We start from the raw sequence: 25,000 nt of genomic DNA, 5'->3' as shown, positions 1-25,000 counted from the left end.
TCCACTACCAATCCTACTCCACCACATGACGTTACACCAACCAACACAACATCACCTATTACTACCCAAGTCGAACCTACCCTTACCTGCCCTTCCTCAATGATTCCACCACTTTCACATTTCTTTCCAGCTTCGGGTCAATCATCCTCTACCTACCCAATACCACCAAGTTCAACTGTCATTCATACCACTTCTACATACCGACCAACGAACCAATCGGGTTTCCACTATTCATCTTTTCCGTTTGTGCAATCTTCGGGTATAGGAGGAGGTGGATATGTGTCACACCCCTAATTTCCACGTGTCACCGGTGGGCCCGGTGGGGGAGTATCGTGATGTAGTTGATATCGTCATAGTCAAACAACACAAATTAAAATGCACAACGGAAGCAATAAAATAGATTTATTTCAACCAACAAAATGTAATATCCAAGTATCACAAAGTAGATAAAATAGATCCACAGTCGGATCAAAATAAAAACAGGAAATTGTTCAACAGATAACGACATCCAAGCTTGCGAGACTCTAACGATGCTAAGGAGTGGCCAACCTATTTCGTGTAGAACCTGCACTTAATCTTTTTGGGGAAAATACGTCAGTTTACACTGGTAAATACAATTTACCTGACTCATTTTGAAAACATTTTAAAAATTTATTTGAATGCACATGGCACAAAACTTTTTATAACTTGGGAATAATTAATCAAATCTAATCTTGTAAAAGAATTACATGTCCGTTATGCGTTCAGTCGCCCGGTTCGTGCCGGGTTTAAGGTTAATTGACACACCACATAGTATAAATCCGCGGCGGGAAGCCAACGGTTATACCTTAATAAATATGGACACATTGTCGGGTGTACGCCTACACCCGTGTGTCAAGGTCGTGGCCATTTCGTAAAATGATGCCAACGATATCCGGGACATGGTCATTAAACTCCCAAAGGCGTAAAACAAACAAAACCGGTTTTTAAACGGGTCACATTGATAATACCCAACTACTAATGAGTTAGGGTCAATTGCCCGACCAAGCGGTATTTTATATACCGTACCCCAAGCCCGTATAAGGGAAAATAAGTTAAAAGTATTTACCTGAGCAAGTATAAACCACAATAACCAAATTCAAGTGACTTTTACTGGTCTCCTATTCTGGAACGAAGGTTTATAATAACCTATTAGAATCCTAACGGGTCTTTAATATAGCCTAAGCTTAGACCGGTTAGTTGCGAAGGATAAATACGGTTTAATCCCGAGGAAGACGAAAACCGGAAAGGAATGTGATTTAGACCCAATAAGTTTGGAGACTTGTATTTTATGGGTAAACTAAATACATTCTGGATTTTGAGACAAAGATGATATGGTTTGACCCGTCTCGGATATTATGCGTAAACTAGTTATATAAGCCGATCCGAACGCGAAAATGCGTAACGGGTAACCATATAAATCATATACAAGTTTCCTGAGATTATATGCACTAAATATGTTGTGATATCAGTAAGATATGTCCTATTATGCCCCAAATGATTTTAAACTCAAATTACGCCTCATAAGGGCATTTAGGTCATTTAAAAGGGGTATAAAGAGTTAAACTAGCAATCTGAGTTATCTATCTGAATAAATCAGTAAGTATGCTTAGTTTACTATGTTATAACAATAGGATATCATATGTATGTGAATTTTATTAATTATAATCATCCTATGCACCGAAAGGGCATTTCGGTAATTTCACATAAGCCTAAAAGGTCAAAACTGGAAATCTGAGTTTCAAATTTTAGTTTACCGTTATAATATAGAATTTTACTAAATATATCAGTAGGTATTAACTTTTGTATATATAAACTATTTTTGACATAGACTATGTCGTAAAAATGCCTAAAAGGCGATTTGGAGCCATTTCCGGGTTTTTAAAGGAAAGCTGATATTTTTTATAATTCCAGAAGGCTCAAAATAATATATTTATCATAATAAGTCAGTAGAAAAAAGTTTGAGGTCAAAAGGATTTATAAAACTCATTTTATAGCCAAAAAGGGCATAACCAAGAATTAACGATATAAGGTTAGAACTCTAAGTTATGCTCAGCCTAAAAATAAATAAAAATATTTAAAAATCCCAAAATATTATCATATATCAATTGGTATAAAGTTTTGATATAAAATTTGGGTTTAGTTACGCTATACGCTAATTATGCTAATTATTTACTAAGAAAGCTTCTAATTACGCTAATGAGCATAACTCTTTATCTAGACCTCAAACTGATGTCAAATTTTGGGTACAAGTTTATATTTCAGTAACTAAGGTGTCTACCCTTGTACATTTTCAAAAATCACTTTTTAAGGTCATTTGGGCATAATGGTCAACATATAGGCATTTAATGGAAACATGCATGTGAATAGGATCTCTAATGAACCAAGTTGCATAACCTCAGGGAGTTATACTAACATGAATATAGGTCCAAAAGAAGCTCTAAGGCGATCCTAAACTTGGCTTAAACGGGTCAGAACTGATAGTCAAAGAAATAGTCAAACTATGTGACTTTCGGTTCCAAACCGGGTCTAATCAGAAAATTGTCAAGTTGAACATGTTGGAACATGTTCTTATATTAATTACCAAGTTATATTAATGATCAAACAGGTTGCATGTGTCCTACATTGCTAATTATGAGTTAATTTGGATTTAAGCATTCTGTTGACTTTTTAAAGTATACTTTGACTCGACAATTAACATGGTTAGAGAGGGAATCTGGAAATACCATTTTAAGGGTTTGTTACCCACATAATTACCTACTTATAAGTATTTTTAATTCTTGACTGAGCATATTTTGAATAATCACGAAGTCAAACCTTAATTACGACGGTTTGACTTTTAGCTAATTAACTAAGCTAAAACGAATTAGGAAGGGTTAAGGACACTTACAAGGGTCCTAAGTAGGATTAGGGATCACTAGGAATGCTTGTGGCTGACCAGAGGGCTCCAGAGAGTAAGTTGTGAGAAGTTGTAAGTGAATGAACAAAATGTTCACAACTTCATGCCCCTTATATAGTGATTTCAAATGATTTAGATGATGCCATGCAAGTCTATGAGGGATCCCTGATCATAACATGTATCCCTAGTGCATGAAAATCCATTTGTTCTGTCGTTGGCACTCTGACGCGGGCCGCGTAAGGCCATAGGGGACCTTTACGCGGGCCGCCTGGCCTGTCAGAACCAGCCAAACAAGTTTCAAACTTTGCATTTTCAGTCCCTGGTCCTTTGTAACGTGGTTTTAAGCTTTAATTTTGCACTTTTGACCTCTTAACCTTATTTTTAAGGGCCTTAGGACCTTTACTAACCTAGTTAAGTCCTTGACCAACTTTGTAACCACTCATAAGACCTTAAAATTCAATGTTGACGCTTTTAACCCCTCGTATACGAATTTGATCATATCTTTCTCATACGATAACGAAACTTTATGAAATTTTAGCCGCATATTGTAGTGAGTATATTTTATTGTTACAAAGCTTCGGGTCTGCCAAAAGGTCACTCAGAGGTATGCTTTGCACATGTTGACACTTTTAGCCCCTGTGGTTTGTAATTTCTCACTTTCTTTCATATTTAGCTTCGTATGATCCATGATGTTGGTGCACTTGTGTCTGTACTTTGTCTGTATTTTGTAATGTATAAAACGATGTCTTTTGTCTGTCGTGTTTACGTCTTTTGTTGTATTTGTTTAAGTGTTTGACTGTATGTTTGACCAAGTCAACCATCCTCCTGGTTTGACTTGGCCAAACAGTCAACATTATGTTTGTAAGATAGTATGTTTTGAAGGATGTCATCGAAGGATGTTTTGTATCCTTCGATGACCTCGAAAGACACCCTTCGATGGATACATATGGACCTCGAAGGATACATCATCTTTCGAGGTATGTATGGATCCTTCGGAGAGATTATGGTCGATAGATGATCCTTCGACCAGAACTTCTGATCCTTCGTGCATGTTATCTGTTTCGGGTATATATACCCATGTTGGGGTTCAGTTCACAGTTAGTTCTTAGAAGTGTTGTTGATAGTGCATGTGAGTGAACCAAGGTCTTGTAAGAGAGCATTTCAGTTTGGTCAAGGGCTGTAACCGTGTCCACTGAAATACAAGAGAAAACTTTGATATCTTGTGTGTCTACTCTTTCTCTTGTTACTTGTGCTTTCATATAAACTACGGTTTGCACTCTAGCTTGGATTCCACACTTGCTAGTGTGTTAAACATAACAAGGATTAGGTTTAACCTCAACCTCCGAGGGACCTACAAGTGGTATCAGAGCCGTGGCTCTTTTCCTTGTTAAAAACCGGGTTTGTGCAAGACTTTGGAAGTGTTTGGACAAAAACTCACTTGGTTTAGCACCCGTTTTTAGTGTGTTTCTTGCATTTCTAACCATAAAAACGTGTTCTAATCTTACCGGGTGTGTTAAGGGAAGGTTTGGGTAACTTAAAATCTTGTTTTTAAAAGGTTTGCTAATTCCGGCCACTATTCCGGCTAAACTCCGGTACCGGTTTCTGGATAAGAAGCTTCCTTTTTGGGCAATATTTCAAAGTCAAATCTGAAGTTGGTGAAAAGTTGTGTTCAGAACATCCCTTCTGCCGAAAGTTGGTTCACCAACCAATCACCTTTTCACCAACCTGTCACCTTTTTGTAAGTGTGTCAGACCTGTTCGAAAGATACCCTTCGAACTCGAAAGATCATCTTTCGATCAAGGAGGTTCGACAGATAACCATCCTTCGAACATCTTTCGAAGTCAGTGAATTATCTTTCGAGCCAAGGAATCTTTTCGAAGGATATATCGTTCGAGTTACTGTTTCCCTTCGAAAGATAAGGATCCTTCGTCTTGGAGAATCTTTCGAAGTTATTGTTTGAAACTCAACAGTGATCCTTCGAACACTGTTGATCCTTCGAACAAGTGTCATCTTTCGAGTATCTTTCGAGTCTTATCTGTTTAAGCTTAACAAGTTGTGATTTTCAGGTCTTTCGATCCAATATCCTTCAGCTGTTTGTTCATTTCCACAACTTTAACATTGTTTGTGAAAATTAATTTTTCAAATTCTAAATCAATTTTCACCTAATATATTAATTATAAAATGGGAACAAACGGTCAATGGGATCCCTCCGCGTGGACTACAACATCTTTGACTCCGCAATCGTCTGATACGCAATCATCAGCTTCACAATCTGCATCAGATTTCAACAAAACTGCATGGATGCAGGCTATTGCCCCACCTCAAGCTGCAATGATATCTGCAAATCAATGGGCTTTAGTCACAAATCAGAGCAGCAGTATTCAAGCTATGATGTAGAATGATAATGAAACGGGTACAAGTACAAAGCCGCCAAAGCTTAATCACATAAATGATTGGGGATGGTGGAAAGAAAGGTTGAGAACGTATGTTCAGGGGCAAGGTCAAGACTTATGGATGTGTTTCTTCACTCCATTTGAAAATGATTTGGAGGTCGCAGGATCTAATCCACAGACTTACAGCACCTTGTCTGATGATGATAAAAAGAAGTTTGAATTGGAAAAGAAAGCATTTATGATTCTCACACAGGCTCTTCACAGAGATATATACCACCAGTTCGTTTACTGCACGACTACAAAAAGCTTGTGGGATATGCTCACGTTACGATGTGAAGGAAATGCTCAATCCAGGAAGATAAAGCAAGAGCTGCTGAAGAAAGAGTTTGAAGGTTTCACGTGTATGGGGAACGAGGGTTTGGCAGAATTATCTACAAGATTCCATCATCTGCTGAGTGAAATGTTTGCCTTCAGAGTCACTGCCACTCCACAAGAAATGGTGAAGAGATTTGCTGATAGCTTACCAGCAAAGTGGAGCGGTTATCTTGAGATTCTCAAGGAAAACGGTGTTCTGGATACAATCACCGTTTATGAGCTAATTCAGAAATTGGAAAAACAAAGATGTCGAAGAAAAGCTCAAGGCGAAAAGAACAATCACTCCTCAGAATCCAGAGATGTATTTTGGGATTGCAGGTGGTATTACTGGAGAAAAGCCAGCCTCACAGCATGCTAAGCTTCAAACAGCGTTCATCTCCAACACCGGACCTTCCACAACGAATCAGTTTGATCCTTCAGCATATACAATGTTCTCAAGACCAGATTCTTCTTCTTCTCAACAACAGTATGTGCAACAGACAGCTCAACAATTCACTCCACCGCCTTTCTTGGATCCAAACAGAGCTCAACAGCAACAACCACAACAGCAAGGTTTTTATGGAAGTTCTTCAAGCTTTCAAGCTACTTCCAATCCGAACACTGTCAGACTGGACACTTCCAACTTTTCAAAAGTCAGTGTCGAGATAGCCAAGGAGCATATGGAGATGTTGAACACCTTGGTTAGTGCTTACTATGGGTTGGTTGCAGGTCAGATTGGAAATATCAATCTAACCAACGAAGATTATCAGCAAGTTGATAAAGAAGAGTTTGAGATGATGGATATCAAATGGGCTCTTGCTAGTGCTATTCGTAGAGCAAAGGAGTTTATGGAGAGAACGGGGAGAACCAACTTGGAAAGCAACAACAACACCAAGTATGGTTTTGATAAGAATGCTGTCACCTGCTTCAACTGTGGTGAAAAGGGTCATTTCAAGCGGGAATGTCAGAAGCCACCTAAGCAAGGCAATCAGAATCCTTTCAGGAATCAAAGACAGCCTCAGCAGCAACAGAACAATTCTGACAGACAAATAGTTCCTGTGGGAGGAAATACATCTGGATCCACAAATTCTAATCCCCACAGAGGATTAGTTGTTCAAGCTGATGAGATTTGCAACTGGAATCTTCAGCTTGGTGAAGGAGGAAATGGTGGAACGGCATGTTATGCTAAGGTGGTTGAAAAGGTTGTAGAACCCGTGTCTGCTGGTGAATCTTCAGAAGATGAAGATACCTCGGGTTATAGTGGGAGTATGGATGGAGAATCACTTGACGCTGGTGAGTTATCAAGTGATGCTTTGGATCTGGAGGTTGATGAGCTTTTGGCTGACGCTGAAGCATTATGCAAGAGAAGATCTATTCTTTGCCAGAAATCTGCTGGAACTTCCGAGAAGCTTTCTCAATTTTTCTCTGAAGACGGATCTTTTTCTTTTCATACAGCCTTTATGGCTCATGTTGAAGGACAAACCTCTCAGGTATGTGATTCCAACTCTGACTCTATTTCTGCTTCTGTTTCTGTTGAATGTGCTAAATGCTTAGAATATGCAGAAAAGGAAAGTCTTTTTGAAATCACACACAAACACAATCAAGAATTGATTGTTGATCTTTCTAAAGCAACTGAGGCTAACTTGTTTTTGACAAGAAATGAAAAGGAGTTTAAAGCAACAATTGCGTCATTAAAACATGATGTTTCTGAACTTCAAAAGGCTGTTTTGAGAAAACAACATGCTAATAATAACTTAATTGACACAATTGAACAGCAAATGGTTGAGTTAGCACAGCTAGGTGTGAATGTGAAACAATCAAGCAGAAATTGGAAAGCTTTCAATTACCGCTATGTATTGGATCACATTATCAATGCTCAGAAGTTAAAGGGGGATGTCAAGTGTATAGGATTCAAATCATGTCCTCCCCCAATGAATCACAATTACTCCAAGTTGCCTGATGACGAGGATATGCCCCGCTTTGAACCTACAGTGCCACTCTGTCTTGATGACTTTGCAGTAGGCCTCGGGTTCACAACTGGTACATCATCCTCGGGGCAATCAGATTCTGAGAATGTGAACAATTCATCGTGTGATAAGGAACAGAGTCCTCCTATTATTGAGGATGCTGATTCTTCGGACGATGAAGCTGAAGAAAATGAGAAACAACAGTCTAACTTGGTTACACCAGAAATTCCAATTGAGAATTACATCTTGTGTGATCCACCGGTGAAACCAAGTAAGACTGAAGAGCCAAAAACAATGAAGTCAAGTGTACCTAACCTTGAAGGGAATAATTTGGTGTACACGCTCAAAGGATAAGGTAAAATCTACTCCGACAAAGATTTTCCAATTAAAAATGTAAATCAAGATTTAATTGAACAAATTTTTGAAGGATGTACTGATAAGTTTTTGGGAAACAAAAGTAACAAAGTGACAGTCACTCAATGTGACCCAATTCCGTGTGAACAAGTTAGAAAACAATACGGAAACCAAAAACTACCAGTTGAGCGAAAACAACAAATCAATTCTGGAAAGGGCAAGGGCCAGGTACAGGGAAAGAAGGCTCAAAGCAAGAATGCTCAAGCACCAAAAGTGCAGCAGCCTAAGACTGAACAACCAAAGGTTCAACAACCTAAAGTTGAGAAGTCTAAGGCTACTCAACCTAAGGCTGCACAACCTAAAATTCAACAATCTAAGGTTGAGCAACTTAAGGTTCAAAGGGTGCAAAACAAAAGAGCTCCTGTTAAGAAAAGAGAACAGAAAGTGAACTTTGTTGGATCAAAGGGTACGGATAAACTTGAAACATTTCAAAATAAATCTAACGTTGATTTTATAAAACAAGTTAGAATTTTAAAATGAAATGATCAGAACAATTATACCCAACACACCAATGGATGTGACTTGGGTCCAAGCACATCTAGATCCCAAAGTTCAGTGTCTGGTTCTCCGTCTGGTCATCAACACGTTTCTCCGAGGTTTGTAGAGCGGAGAATGTGTTTTGAATGTTGAACGGTTGGGCACATTGTAAGATATTGCCCATACCTGCAAAAATTGAAGGGAAAAACAAGTGTTCCCCAAGAAACCAATTACCAAAAACAACCGGTTTCCCCGAAACAAGACCCACGTGTCTTGAAAGAAAGGGAAAAGAAGGTAAAACAAAAGAACAAAAGGGTAATTGAGAAGGCCTTAAAATCAGAGGTCAAGGATGAAAAACCTGTACAAGCTAAACCTACAAATGTAAAACCAGTAAATGCAAAAACAATTAATACAAATACTGGTAAAGGACAACAAGCTTGGAAACAAAAACAGGTAATTAAGTCAGGGGGAGCACCAGAGGTTTTATTTCCTAATCATCAAGTGATTGAAATCACTTTCCTTGATGATCAAGGACGACCCAAGTCAACAAAGGCTTGGGTCCCCCTCTCAAACTGATGTGTTGATTGCATGTGCAGGCGGCTCCAGGAGGAACTATTAATAGTCTTTGGATTGTTGATAGTGGGGCTTCCAGGCACATGACTGGCGACTATCGTCTTCTGTTCGATGTGCGAAGTATAAGAGGAGGATATGTTGCATTTGCTGGCGACAAAGGAGGGTATATCACCGGCGAGGGAATGATCTCAAATGGAATTGTGAGTTTCGACAAGATCAATTATGTGCAACAATTGGATCACAATCTCCTGAGTGTTTCTCAAATCTGCGACAAGAAGTTCACCGTGCATTTTGATGATGCCGGTTGTTATGTGCTGAAGCCAGGATTCAAGATTCCCCCAGAATGGATTCTCTTATCAGCTCCAAGGGTTAATGATTTGTATGTCCTTGATATGAGCCAAGCAATAACTCAGTCCAAACAAGTTACTTGCTTTATTTCGAAAGCAACTGAAAAGGAGACGATCTCTTGGCACAGACGAATGGGTCATATTCACCTCAGAAAAATGAATCACCTAGTCAAAAACAATCTGGTGAGAGGTGTCAATGTGAAAAATTTTCAACTTCAAGATGTCTGTGTGCCGTGTCAAAAGGGAAAGCAGATCAAGAAATCACATCCATTGAAGAAGGTTAACACTGTCAACATGCCACTCGAACGTTTGCATATGGACCTTTTCGGCCCAGTCAAACATAAGAGTGTGCACGGAGAAGTTTTCTGCTTGGTAGTTACTGATGACTACTCAAGATTTTCATGGGTTGACTTCATGGTCCACAAGAGCGAGACTCCAGAAATTCTGAAGAATTTGATCACCTTATTGGAAAATCTGTATAATCTAAAGGTGAGGCGAATTCGAAGCGACAACGGAACCGAGTTCCAAAACAGAGTTATGGATGAATTTTGCACTGCAAAAGGAATCCTTCATGAGTACAGCTCTCGGTACACGCCACAACAAAACGGTGTCGCTGAAAGAAAGAATAGAACCTTAATTGAGACTGCCAGAACCATGTTGGTTGAGTCTCAGCTTCCAGTTCGATTCTGGACTGAAGCTGTTGCCTCGGCTTGCTACACGTTAAACAGGGTTCTCACAGTGAAAAGACATGGGAAAACGTGCTTCGAACTCCTACACAAGAAGACTCCCGATTTGGAATATCTAGAACCTTTTGGTGCACCATGTACCATGATTGATCCTGACGGGAAATTTGGTGCCAAGGCTATCGAAGGTTACTTCCTTGGGTATGCTACTCCTAATCTGCGAGTATGGAACCTGACTACCAAAAGGATTGAAGAATGGGGTGAAGTAAGAGTCCAAAGATTTTCTAATCCTCCGAAGCCTTCTGGAGAACCATGGATGTTCGACTATGATGGTCTTTTCGACTCATTTAATCTGCCGACATTTGATGATGATAATGCAATAGCTCAAATGTTGTCTGAAAGCGAGAATGCGACTGGCTCTCAGCTGGTTCGCCCAATCCTTGTTGACTCTCAAGCAACTTCTTCTGTCAACAATCTTGTTTCAAATGAGGTGTTTAATGATGCTGTCGACTACAATTTGTCGTCGGAAGATGAGGAGTATGTTGATGCAAATGATGGTGAAACACGGGGTCCAGTTCAAGGTACTTCAGAAGCAACGGATCCAGTGTCTGCGCCGATTGTTCAAGAAGAAAATGCATCATCTTCTACAACTCACCAGCTTCAGAATGATATCGGGAATTTAAATATCAATAACTTGAGGACCAATGTCGAAACTCCTCTAGTTCCTGAAACCCGAATTCATAATATTCATCCTCAGCAGAATATTATAGGTGATGTTCTCAGTGGTGTAAGGACGAGAAATCAAATCAGAAATAATGAAAATGCTGGCTTGTATGCTGAGATCAGAGAATCGGGACAACAAAATGATTGGTCTTTCGCCTGCTATGTTAGCCAAGAAGAACCTAGATCTTGGAAGGAGGCATTGAAAGATGATTCCTGGGTGGAAGCAATGCAAGAAGAACTTCAGCAGTTTGAGAAGTTGGGCGTATGGAAATTGGTTGATAGGCCTGACAACTACAAAAAGATCGGAACTCGCTGGGTGTTTAAGTGCAAAAAGGACGACCGTGGGATTGTTGTCCGAAACAAAGCAAGGTTAGTTGTTCAAGGCTTCAGTCAGATTGAAGGTATTGACTACAATGAAGTGTATGCACCTGTTGCTCGTCTGGAGGCTATTAGAATCTTTCTAGCCTATGCATCCTTCAAGAAATTCAAGGTGTACCAGATGGATGTTAAAAGTGCTTTTCTACACGGAGTAGTCGAAGAGGAAGTATATGTCGAGCAACCACCGGGGTTTGAAGATCCATTACATCCTGACAGGGTTTTACTTCTTAACAAGGCGTTATATGGTCTTCATCAAGCACCTCGGGCTTGGTATGAAACGTTGTCTACCTATCTGCTGAGCAATGGTTTTAGACGGGGTTTGATCGACTGTACTCTCTTCATCAAGGAGAAAGGTGAAGATCTTCTGTTGGTACAGGTGTATGTCGATGACATTATCTTTGGTTCTACCGATGATAAGTTATGCAAGGAATTTGAAAAGGTGATGCAAGATCGATTCGAGATGAGTGCGATGGGTGAAATGACGTTCTTCTTGGGTTTGCAAGTTAATCAGTCCGAATCTGGAATTTTTATTCATCAAACCAAGTACGTCGGAGACATCTTGAGCCGGTTCCAGATGTCCGAGTCGAAGCCAATTTCTACTCCTCTTCCGCAGAATCACGGGATTACTCCGGATGAAAAAGGGGAAGTTGTGGATTCTTCACTTTATCGTGCTATGATTGGATCGTTAATGTATCTCACCGCATCAAGACCCGACATTATGTATCCAACTTGTCTTCTCGCTAGGTATCAAGCGAATCCGAAGGTCTCTCACTATGCTGCTGTCAAGAGGATTTTTCGTTACCTGAAGGGTTACCCTGACACCGGGTTATGGTACCCTAAGGATGATAACTTCGATCTCAAGGCTTACAGTGATTCTGATTTCGGCGGCTGCAAGAAAGATGGAAAATCAACTACAGCAGGATGTCAGTTCTTAGGCAATCGCCTAGGCACTTGGCAATTCAAGAAGCAGACACGTGTGGCTACGTCTACATGTGAAGCGGAATACATTGCTGCGTCTAGTTGCTGCTCCCAGGTTCTATGGATCCAACAACAGATGCGGGACTACGGTTTAGAATTCCTAACTACTCCTATTTATGTTGATAATGAGGCTGCTTTACAGATCACTAGAAATCCTGTACAGCACTCGAAAACGAAGCACATCGATATTAAATATCACTTCATACGTGATTGCTTTGAAAAGAGACTTATCGATGTGGTTCACATTCATACCGACCACCAACGTGCCGACCTTTTTACCAAAGCATTTGATAAATCAAGATTTGATTATTTACTTTTGGTAAACGGCATTAAGGTGAAGCAAGAGTAACCGACATCAGGAAATCGTTTTTGTAAATATTTTTCTAAAAACCAAAAATCCTAAAATATTTTTACTTTTATTTATTTTTGAATTTTAGGGGGAGAAAGTTTCAAGAAAAATACAAAAACATTGAAAAACCACAAAAATACAAAAATATGTCTTTAATTATTTACTTTCTGCATTTAAGGGGGAGTAAAATTCAGAAAAACACAAAAACAATAGAAAAACAAAAATGAGTTTCTTGGTAATATAAGGGAAAGTGATATTACATCAGAGGTCGGTTAAAACATGTTTCTAGAAATCAAAAGAAACAGAAAATGATATGTAGCTTTACTAATGATGTACCGGTAGACTCACGATCATTTTAAAGTATGCAGGAGATATAAACATAACAGACTAAAAACCGGGTGGGAACCATTCATTGGCATATGGTCTTGGTACCGAAATTTCGTTTGATAGATTGCCGAGGTTCTGAGATATTCGGGGTTTATGTTTTTTATCATCTGGGTATCATGGTTGTTTCTATAAAAGACAAAGTCTAAGTTCTTCCATGATACCATACATACGTGTACATAATTCATACTACATTCGACCTCAATAAGTGATAAACAATCACATGTCCATACAAAATAAGTGATAAAATATCACATTTATCCGGGAGTCAAGTTCGTCTCTCTGCTGTACGGAAGTATTGACCTGTTCACGGACTTGCTCCTGTGCCCTCATGCATCGAAAATCAAGTTCCTCATCAATAAGTGATTCTATCACATAGGGCTTGTTTTCAATTCAAATAAGTGACTTGTTCACATTTTATATACGTTAAAAACGGATGATAAATGGTATACTCCCCAGTAAGATGAACTCTCGTGCATACCTTGATACGGGAATGTGTCGTGAGTGGATGAACACTGGTCGGTAAGTATAAATCATACCTTAAATGTATCTCATTGTATTATGATTATACTTGATTGTTGAGTTTAAGTGGATAACAATATCGGTAATTGTGGTAGAATACTTATCCATTTCTGTAAAAGAATTTTAAAAGGAAATGTGTTTTGATAAAAGACCGCAAGCTGATATGATTCTCTTCGCCAGAAACTCGCAAAAATATTGTTGTGTTTGTACATATTTACTTACTGCTTTATTTTAAACAGTTTTTGTCGTTTGTTGCATATCAGCACGACATTAGCGGTGATGTCGTTTGATAACGTTCAAAGGATATTAAAATTGTTGCCTTTTATTTTATCAAACCTCAAAATACAAAAAGATTTTCAATCTAATGTTATTTTTGATTAACTGATGTTAGTGCTCGATCCGATACCTGACAAGCAGAGATACTTCATAAAACTAACCTTTGCAGAATTTCATAACGGACAACTTTTCAAAATGGTTATTTCTGAAAACCTCCAAAATTTGAGGGGTTTGAATTGAAAATTCCCAAAAATCCAAAGTGTTGGTGGAAATCTGATCCTTCGAGGAAGCAATGGCCCTCGAAAGATCAGATGGTCAAGAAAGTCAACGAAAGTCAATCATCTCAGTCGAAAGATGATTTGGTCAACGAAGGATTTGACCAAATTGATCATTCGAGCTGATCAGATCCTTTTGAAAGATGGTTTAGATCGAAAGATATCTTTCGAAGGATTCCAAAAATATCTGGTATCCTTCGATCCAGATCTTTCAAATATCTGGATCTTTCGAGCAAAATATGGATCCTTCGATCCAAGGGTGATCTTTCGAGACACCTTTACATCTTTCGAATGGTTATTCATCTTTCGAGACGGTTGGACTTTCGAGGTCAGGGTATAAAAAGGTCGTCTTCTTCATTTGTTCATAACAGTTTCAAAAATCATCTCTCAAAAACCCTCATCACCCCGAAACTCTGCCAAAATTTCAAGAAGTATAAAATATCAGGATTTTATATAACAAACATGGTAGGATGATCATGCTTTTCATAACAAACATTATCACAAACAAGAACATTATGAAATCTTCATTTTGATCATGTTTATTGCTCATACTTTCAGTTGTTAACCTAGGATAAAGTGTGTGTTATATACAATGTGCTGATGTTGAAATCATAGAGTTAGTTTCTTTTTATGATGATCAGTTTTGTTTGAATGCAACATGAAAAGTTTTGAATCATGGGTCTAGGGTTTTGGTTTGGATAAACAGAGTGTGTTGTTTGGGTGTTTGATCTAAATCAGTGTCCGAATGGGTCAAATTGTTGATGGTTTGAAATGGTGGTTAATATTGTTTTTGTTTGGTATAAAACACACTTGAATCCAACTTAAAAACCATCACCGGAAATAATTTAAAACCCACCGGAAAATACGCCGTTGAACAGTGATGCCGGAGGTCAACACGAAGGATGTTGACTCTCACCTCGGTAGATGTGCTGTACAACATCTTTCGATCTGAGACTCGAAAGATGTTAGATTTCATGAAGGATCATCCTTCGATTTGATCAAACCTTCGAATGATCAAGACATCTTTCAAATTCTTGATTCTTCGAAAGATGATCTTTCGATAAGGTTGTTATCCTTCGAGGAAAGTGACATCTTTCGAACCATTTGTCATCCTTCGGGCCATGTTCAATCCTTCGATGGATAATTTGAATCCTTCGAGAGTTCAACACTTAGAATTTTTCCAAGAAATTGAAAATTTTCTAAGTGTGGAATTCCTTGTTGACTGTTTGACTTTTTCTTATTACGTGTCTATGTTTGATGAACAGAAATGGCACCAAAAGTAGGGAAAAAGGAACGGGCAAAGCCAACAAAGAAGGAGAAAACTGAGGTTGAATCTATGTCTGAATCTAGATATAACATGGCTGCGTATTTACAACCGGAAGGCAATATCAGTCCGGAGTTTACTGGAATCATGGAGTACCTTCATCGGGCGCGTATCAATTATGCTATCACAACACAGCACATTGCCTATCAGTCTCACATCAAGGAGTTTTGGAGTTCAGCTGTGATTGAAACGGTGGAGAATAAGGAAGTGATCAGGGCATCAGTTGCTGAAAAACTTGTGGTTATTACAGAAAACACTATCAGAGAACGTCTACAGCTTGGAGATCAACCAGAAGACCCTACTTCTATAGATCTACAATGTCAGCGGGGGTTACTAATGAGGCTGCGGTACAGCGAAAATGTTCTTGCTAATCAGATCAACAAGAAGTATATGCCGCTTCGATACAAGTTCTTGTTGCATATCCTTATTCATTGCCTGAGCAACAAGCGTTCTGGGTATGATCTGCCGCCGATCGATTTAACTGGATTGTTTACGGCCTTGATTCTGAACAAGCCGTTCAACATATCTCGCTATATCTTCGACAATCTGAAGGAAAACGCTCGAAGGCCCCTTCCGTCAGCAACACAGCGAACATCTACAAAATTCTGGCTATATCCCAGATTTCTGCAGATGATGATTGATGATCAGATTCCTGATCTTCCAAAGGCTGAAGCAGATGTTCTACCTGTTAATCCAATGAATGAGCGTACTCTGCTGATATTCAAGTCTATGTCCGCCTATAAGGAATCGGACCCAATTAGGAAACTTATTGGTCATCTTGATATTCCTGACTACGAGGCACCGCAGAACAACAGATGGCGTCGAGACGCGAGCGATTCTGATAATGAAGAGCCAAAGTTAATCGCTTTGGCTGATACGCAGCTCGGGGCTAAACATGGAATCAAAGCAACAAGGAAGTCTGCTGGCAGTTCTAGTGCTGCAGCACGTGTTGAGGTTGATGTCAATGTTGCTGCTGAAGAAGTTCAGGGAGAGTTTGTCGACCCTGATGCTCCTATTGATGCAGGTGGTGATGGTGGTGCTGTAGTTGTTGAAACAGGTGGTAGTGCAGGTGGAGATGGTGGTGCTGCTAGTCAGTCTGGTACTGTTGCGACTGACAAGGGTAAAGGCAAGGTAGTTGAGCCGAGGAAGCTAATTGATGAAAGCAGCTCATCTTCTGAAGAGGAAGGAGGTTCTGGTGATGGTGGTTCATCGTCTGAGGATGATAATCCTCCTCCTCCAGGGATGCAGAAGGTCTTTGATAGTCGCGGGAATCCCCGGTTTGTGCGAATAGGGAAGACGGTTAGAACTGGAGAATCTGACCAGGATTGAGGATTATATGCTTACTTCTCCGGGTTTTGTTAGAAAGAGGAAGGCAAAACGACAGGGTGTTCGTTCATCGAAGAAAACTGCTGGTGATTCCTCTGCTCCAATTTCTATTCAGCCTTCATCTGCTCCTGAGCAACAGTTTCCTCCCGTTAGTGATCAACTGACTGCTTCAGAGACGCTGGATCTTATGTCTTCTCCTCCGAGGTCTTCTGGGACACGTACGGTGTCTGTTGATCAACAGCCACCTGCAACTCCCGCCTCAGGTACACATGTCCGACCCCCTCTCGTTATAACTGGTCCTACAGGTGCTCCTGGTCAGGCTGGTCAGTCCGGCTCCTCTGGACCTGAGCCTTCGCGACCAACTATGGCAGAAACCTTGTCAGGATTTTCTGAAGCTGACAAGATACAATTCCTGATTGAACAAGTCAGTGAATTGGGTTCTATAGTTGGTCGACACACAAAAACAATTGAAGAATATCGTGCTCAGCGAAAAAGAGGATGTAGTGGCACACAACAAGTTGTGTTCAATTGTTGACGCTCAGAATATCAAGATTAAGGAACAGGCCGAGGAAATTGAGAGGTTAAAGGAGGCGAACAGGGCACGAGATAGGGAGGTTGAAATTATGAAAGGGCATAGTACTAATTTGGAGAATCAGGCAAAAGCGTTAACGCAGAAGATCAATAGTTGTGATGATAAACTTGTTGAAGCCTTCAGGCCTGTTTATGCTAACTTCAAGAAGATTAATTCCAAGGTTGGTACTTTGTGGAGTGAAAGGTGTAATGCCTTAGGCATAGTTCCCTCAAGGCGTGAGGATGATAAGGATGATGATGCAGCGAATCCAGATCAAACAACTGCCTCAGGTTCCGGTGCAACTGGATCCGGTACTGCAGGTGGATCTGGTACACCTCAAGACACTCCTTCTGCTCCTCCTACAACTTCCACTGGCCCATCAGAGCAGACAGAAACACTGGAAACTTCTACAGGGCCTGAACATATTAGTCTGGAACCAGAAACATTTGCAGATCTCCCTGAATCCTCAGGTGCTCAGAAGTTTCATCCAGTCACGGGTGAACTGTTAGAAGAGGGAGAGCATGTTACTGAAATGTCAGATGAATAGATACTGGCTCTGACAGAATTGGATGATGTTGCTGTGAGTATGATTGATGCTACTCCGTTGGAACAGGACCAAACCGATTTCTCTACAATTGAAGAAATCTTCATCGGTTCGGATCCTGAACGTCCTGTATATGTTGGAAAAGACAATGCGGAGGTTAATGCTCTTGATGATGATTTTGTGGCAGAAAAGACTGCAGAGTTTGCCAATCTCTCTTCAGATTCTCCGACAGCTCAAGAAAACCGTGAGAAGACAGTGAATGAATGGCGAGCGGATTTCCTTGCTAGGAATCCTCCTCCGCTCGCTCCGTTGGATCAGGTTAACTATATGAGTCTGGAGAAGAATCGGGCTCGGGGTCGCATTATTAGTTGGATGTTCGTCAAGGATCTTCACTGCATGGTTGTGAAACGAGAAAATGGTCTTCAGTATTTCAGAACTCTTCTCAGTATTCTTTCACTTCCATACTATGATGTTGCAGTGTTAGCTCAACTAGATGTTATCAATCGAGACGAAGAAAAGATGGTGGATCTGTTTGCTAAGAAAATCAGGTTGGAAAGGAGAAGGGGCTGGAAGGATCCTCTATACAAGCCACAGTTTCCTAGATACGAGCAGATCAGGTTTACACTTGATCCAGAAACAAACACTGCTCGCTATCGTTTGGTGTATGATCCTCCTAAAGTGATGAAGAAGATACCTTTACTGAAGATGAAGACTGACTTTCTAGGAAACTTCCATTGCTGGGTCTATGATGCGGATACTGGTGAAGCCGTGATCCTATTCAGAGATAGTCAGGAGAACTTTAGAATAATAGATCCGATGTGGATTACTAACATGTCCAGATCGGATATTATTGTTCTGAAGGAGCATGAGATAAACTACTTGGTTCGGGATCGGGATCAAGCTATGAAGTTTCAGAAGATGGCCTTGTACTGCTTCAATCTGCTGGTCAACGCAGGAAGTGCATGGTCATCACATCATTTGACAGTGGAAAGGACGTCCGAGACATAAAGACACGAAGACCGAGACAAAGCTACAGCCAAGGGGGAGTTTGTTGGTGCACTTGTGTCTGTACTTTGTCTGTATTTTGTAATGTATAAAACGATGTCTTTTGTCTGTCGTGTTTACGTCTTTTGTTGTATTTGTTTAAGTGTTTGACTGTATGTTTGACCAAGTCAACCATCCTCCTGGTTTGACTTGGCCAAACAGTCAACATTATGTTTGTAAGATAGTATGTTTCGAAGGATGTCATCGAAGGATGTTTTGTATCCTTCGATGACCTCGAAAGACACCCTTCGATGGATACATATGGACCTCGAAGGATACATCATCCTTCGAGGTATGTATGGATCCTTCGGAGAGATTATGGTCGATAGATGATCCTTCGACCAGAACTTCTGATCCTTCGTGCATGTTATCTGTTTCGGGTATATATACCCATGTTGGGGTTCAGTTCACAGTTAGTTCTTAGAAGTGTTGTTGATAGTGCATGTGAGTGAACCAAGGTCTTGTAAGAGAGCATTTCAGTTTGGTCAAGGGCTGTAACCGTGTCCACTGAAATACAAGAGAAAACTTTGATATCTTGTGTGTCTACTCTTTCTCTTGTTACTTGTGCTTTCATATAAACTACGGTTTGCACTCTAGCTTGGATTCCGCACTTGCTAGTGTGTTAAACATAACAAGGATTAGGTTTAACCTCAACCTCCGAGGGACCTACACATGATTTATTCGTTTGAAGGTATAAACGTTATGTAGGGCTATTTTTGAATATATTTATCCATTGTTGACACTTTGGACCCTAATATTCGCATAGTTTCCCCGTTTGTCAACTTTAGTCCCTCTAAAGTATTCTTTCACACGTTCAAAGCTTATGACACGTGTCAATACCTTATTGGACATGAATTTTCGAGGTGTTACATCCTCACCCCCTTAAAAGAAATCTCGACCTCGAGATTTATGGAAACAATTGAGGGTATTTCTCTTTCATTGTGGACTCTAACTCCCACGTATAATCAGGACCTCTGCGGGCATCCCATTTTACCTTGACAATAGGTACAAGCTTCATTCGAAGCCTTTTTACCTGTCGATCCTCAATCGACACAGGTTTTCCACAAATTTCAAGCTCTCGTCTATGTGCACATATGCGTGTGGTATGACTAGAGATTCATCAGCTAGACACTTCTTCAGATTGCAGACGTGGAATACATTATGTATACCACTGAGCTCTTCAGGTAAGTTTAACTTATAAGCCACTGATCCAATACATTCAATGATCTCGAATGGTCCTATATACCTTGGGCTTAGCTTACCTTTCTTACCAAATCGCATCACCCCTTTCCAGGGTGACACTTTGAGCAAAACTTTATCACTAACCTCGAACTTGAGGGGTTTTCGCCTTTTATCAGCGTAGCTCTTCTACCTATCTCGGACAGCTTTCAGGCGGTCACGAATTTGGACAATCTTGTCCGATGTCTCAAAGACTAAATCAGGACCTGATAATTGAGTGTCTCCTACTTCTGCCCAACAGATGAGCGTTCTGCACTTTCTGGCATATAATGCCTCAAAAGGCGCAGCCTGAATGCTGGTATGATAGCTATTGTTATAGGAGAACTCGACCAAAGGTAGGTGCCTATCCCAGCTACCTCCTAAATCAATCACACATGCACGGAGCATGTCTTCCAAAGTCTGGATGGTGCACTCACTCTGCCCATCCGTTTGAGGATGATAAGCTGTACTAAAGTTCAGTTGCGTCCCCAGAGACTGTTGGAAACTTTTCCAAAAATGCGAAGTGTATCTAGTACCCCTATCGGAGATAATAGACACTGGTACCCCATGCAGGGATACAATGTTATCAACATACAGTTGGGCCAACATGTCCAAACTGTAAGTTTCCTTAATGGGTAGGAAATTAGCTGACTTGGTCAGCCTGTCAACTATGACCCATATGGTATCATTTCCCTTCTGCGTCTTAGGCAATTTGGTGATGAAATCCATTGTCACCATTTCCCATTTCCAAGTGGGAATTTCAGGCTGTTGTAGCAGACCTGACGGCTTTTGATGCTCAGCCTTGACTTGAGCACACGTTAGACATTTAGCTACATGGGTGGCTATAGACTTCTTTAAGCCTATCCACCAATAATTTGCCTTCACATCCTGGTACATTTTATCCGCTCCTGGATGAACGGAATATCTGGAACTGTGGGCTTCCTTAAGGATAGTGTCTCGAAGTCCTCCATAAACAGGAACCCATATTCTTCCATTTAATCTTAGGATTCCGTCTTTGCCATAGGATAACTGCTCTTCATTTACTTCCAGCTTTTCATTAGGATAGTTAGCTTCTGATATAGCTTCCTTCTATGCAGCTAACAACTTTTCATTTAGACTATTCTTGAATTCAATTCTCTTTGCATTGATTCTGATTGGCTTCACTCTTTCTTTTCTGCTTAAGGCATCCGCGACTACATTGGCCTTGCCTCATATTCAAATATTTAGACTATTCTTGAATTCAATTCTCTTGGTATCTTATTTCACAGTCATAATCGTTCAGAGTTTCCATCCAATGTCGCTGCCTCATATTCAAATATTTCTGATTGAACAGATGCTGAAGGCTTTTGTGATCAGAATAGATCACACATTTTGTCCCATACAGGTAATGTCTCCAAAGCTTAAGCGCAAATACAACGGCACCCAACTCCAAGTCATGGGTGGTGTAATTCTTCTCGTGCACCTTTAGTTGTCGTGAAGCATAGGCAACGACTTTGCCTTTCTGCATTAACACACAACCCATCCCGTGTGTGATGCATCACAATATACTATAAACTCTTCATTCCCATCAGACAATGTCAACACTAGAGCATTGCTCAACTTCTGCTTCAGAATATCGAATGACTCTTGCTGCTTAGGCCCCCAATTAAACTTGCTATTCTTGCGAGTCAGCAAAGTCAGGGGTGCTGCAATTCTTGAGAAATTCTCGATAAAGCGTCTGTAGTATCCTGCTAGTCCTAGGAAACTACGAATTTTCGTAGGCGTCTTCGGCTCCTGCCAATTCATGACAGTTTCAACCTTAGCGGGATCCACTTGGATACCACACTCACTCACGACGTGCTAAGAAATTGGACTTCTCGAAGCCAAAACTCACATTTGGCAAACTTGGCATAGAGCTTTTCTCGATGAAGCAGCTTAAGAATGCATCGAAGATGCTTCTCGTGGTCAGCTTGGCTCTTCGAGTAGATGAGGATGTCATCGATGAAGACGATGACAAATTTAGCCAGATAAGGTTTGCATACGTGATTCATGAGATCCATGAATGCGGCATGTGCATTAGTGAGCCCAAAAGGCATCACTAAGAACTCGTAATGACCATATCGAGTCCTGAATGCAGTCTTGTGTACATCTTCATCCTTGACCTTCAATTGATGATAGCCTGACCTGAGATCTATCTTGGAAAAATAGCTTGCTCCTTGTAACTGGTCAAACAGATCGTCGATCTTGGGCAAAGGATATCTGTTCTTGATAGTGACCTTATTAAGCTCGCGGTAATCAATGCAAAGAAGCATTCATCCATCCTTTTTCTTGACGAACAAAATTGGCACTCCCCATAGAGACGAACTAGGTCTAATAAAACCTTTTAGCTAGCAAATCATCTTGTTGTGTCCTTAATTCCTTCATTTTCGTTGGTGCCAATCTATATGGTGCTCTTGCAATGGGAGCTGCTCCTGGAATGATGTCGATTCTGAACTCCACTTGTCTATCTGGTGGCAAACCAGGTAGTTCTTCCGGGAAAACTTCAGGGTATTCAGAAATAACGGGAATGTCTTCAATCTTGGGCTTTTGCTCATCAATGGTTACCTGTGCCATATAAATGACACAACCTTTCTTCAAACATCTGGATGCCCTTAGCATAGCTACTTGCTCAGGAAATCCATGATGTGTATCTCCCTGAATGGTAAGTGGCTCTCCAGACGGAGTCTTGATCACCACTTGCTTCTTGTGGTACATGATCTGGGCTTGGTTATGCGATAACCAATCCATACCCAGCACTATATCGAAACCGGCTAGCTTAAAGGGTAATAAGGACAGAGGAAAAGAGTGGTTCCTAATGGATATGACACATCCATCTAACACGGTCAAGATTGTTTCCATAGTCCCATCAGCTAATTCTACCTCATAATTTAGACTTAAGGCTTTAACAGGCAATTTTAGCAATTCACAAAACTTAATATCCACAAAAGATTTATCTGCTCCAGAATCAAACAATACTCTTGCGAAAACATCATTAATGCGAAACGTACCGGTTATAACGTTGTCGTTCTGAATGGCCTCCTGAACATTCATTTGAAAGACCCTGGCGTTCGTCTTCTTCCCTTCTTCAGCCTTCTTTACCAGCTTCGGGCAGTTAGTCTTGATGTGCCCTTTTTCATTGCAACTATAGCAAGTTGCATCCTTTAACTTCTTGCAATCAAGAGTCCTATGCTCAGAGGACTTACAGATCCCACACGCCTTCAGCTGTGACAACCCTCACAAAACTAGGTATCCGTACGACTTAATTAATATTTAATTACTGCTTAATTACTGTGCTTGCCTGAAATTGTGGATAAACTGCTACTTGAATACTGATACGTGTACATACTTGCATCATACTTTATTTGCTGTCACACTATTATTTACATACAAGACTTTAGTGACAACCTTGATGCACAAAAGCACAGTAGCACAATGAACGGATAACCCATTTAACATGCTGATATAGCCAGCATCAGGCAGACACTGCCTCTAAGGCCTGTATGAGCCAGAGATAGATTACTACACTAGTAGAGAGTGTAGGGATAAGAGGGTGGTAGAACTGCGTCACTAGGTGATATTTATAGTGACCGGATGTGCCTAAAACGTACTCTAAGTACAAAATTCAGCACTTTAAAATACAAAATTCAGCATTTAACCAACTAATAAAGTGCCAAAACATGAGAAAAATATTACTAGACACTTTCCAAAGTGTCGGGAATAAGTTGTGTCACTAAAAATAGTATTTACGACACTTTAAAGCTTTGTTAAGCACATTAACGGATCACTATCCAACCGAACAACCGGACTATACCCGGAACATAAAAATATTGTCATCAACATTGTTTTTCTTTTTCTGAGCCAGTTAGGGCCCCCGAGTACCCTAACACCCGTCACAACTCACTACATGCTAGTAACTAAGTTAACCCCCTAATTAACTAACTAGATCCTAATTATCTAGTTGAAATCTAACCAAATACCCCCCCCCCCCTTAATCGAGTTCGGCCCTCATGGGGGACACCCCTTGTCCTTGGTTGTCTAATATCTTGACAACACTAAACCCTTTGGATAATTAAGAAAGCTTTGTCTATAAGTATTAAGCTTATGTCCACTAATCACTTCACCACACTTAGAAAAATCACTCCACTCTCTCCTCTCTTGCTCCATTCGGCCGAACACCAAGCACCACCCATCCATCATTTTTCGATTTCATACAAGACATTCCAAGCATTTACAAGGGTGAAGGATCGCGTACAAGGAAGCCCGGTGCACTCGGATTACCAAGGACCTCGCTACATTGCTTTTATCCACTCGATTTCCGACTAGTTTCTTCCCTAGCCTCGAGCTAGTAGTAAGTGACTCTAAACGCCTTCTTGATCTATTCTAAAGTGGTTAAAATGAACTTTGTCGGTTAAAAATCATGAACATACAAGATGACATACTAAAAGTTTACAAAGATGATAAACATGTTGGATAAAAGCTATAGAGTTGTGTAAAACTTGTAAGACTTGTTTTATTGTGATTATTTAGTGTTGATCTATGTTAGTAGTAGCTCGGATCGTCATCTAACCTGGTTGAGTCATGTTCATGAAACGTGACTTAGAATATGTTAAATGAACTTGTGCAAAAACAATTTTTCTTATAAAATAGACTTGCAAACTAGTAGATCTACGGATCTACAAGCGGTATTTTCAAAGGACCAAGCGTCAAAAGAAATCATTTCTAAACCGGGTTTTACATAAACAAGAGTGATTTTTGTAAACACACAAGTGTGTAAACACTTGTGTAACACAAAGTTTTGACAAAAGAACTATTTTTGTAAATGTTGAAAAGAAGTTGTAAAGATGTAACTTCTTTAAAAACGAGATTCTCAAGAAACCGAGTTGATTTATACATAGATCCACTAAAAGTAATGGAAAGTTACTACATAATTTAGATAAACCACAAG

This window comes from Helianthus annuus, chromosome 14 (assembly GCF_002127325.2).
Source record: "Helianthus annuus cultivar XRQ/B chromosome 14, HanXRQr2.0-SUNRISE, whole genome shotgun sequence".
NCBI lineage: Eukaryota > Viridiplantae > Streptophyta > Magnoliopsida > Asterales > Asteraceae > Helianthus > Helianthus annuus.
This window is presented reverse-complemented; position numbering follows the sequence as displayed.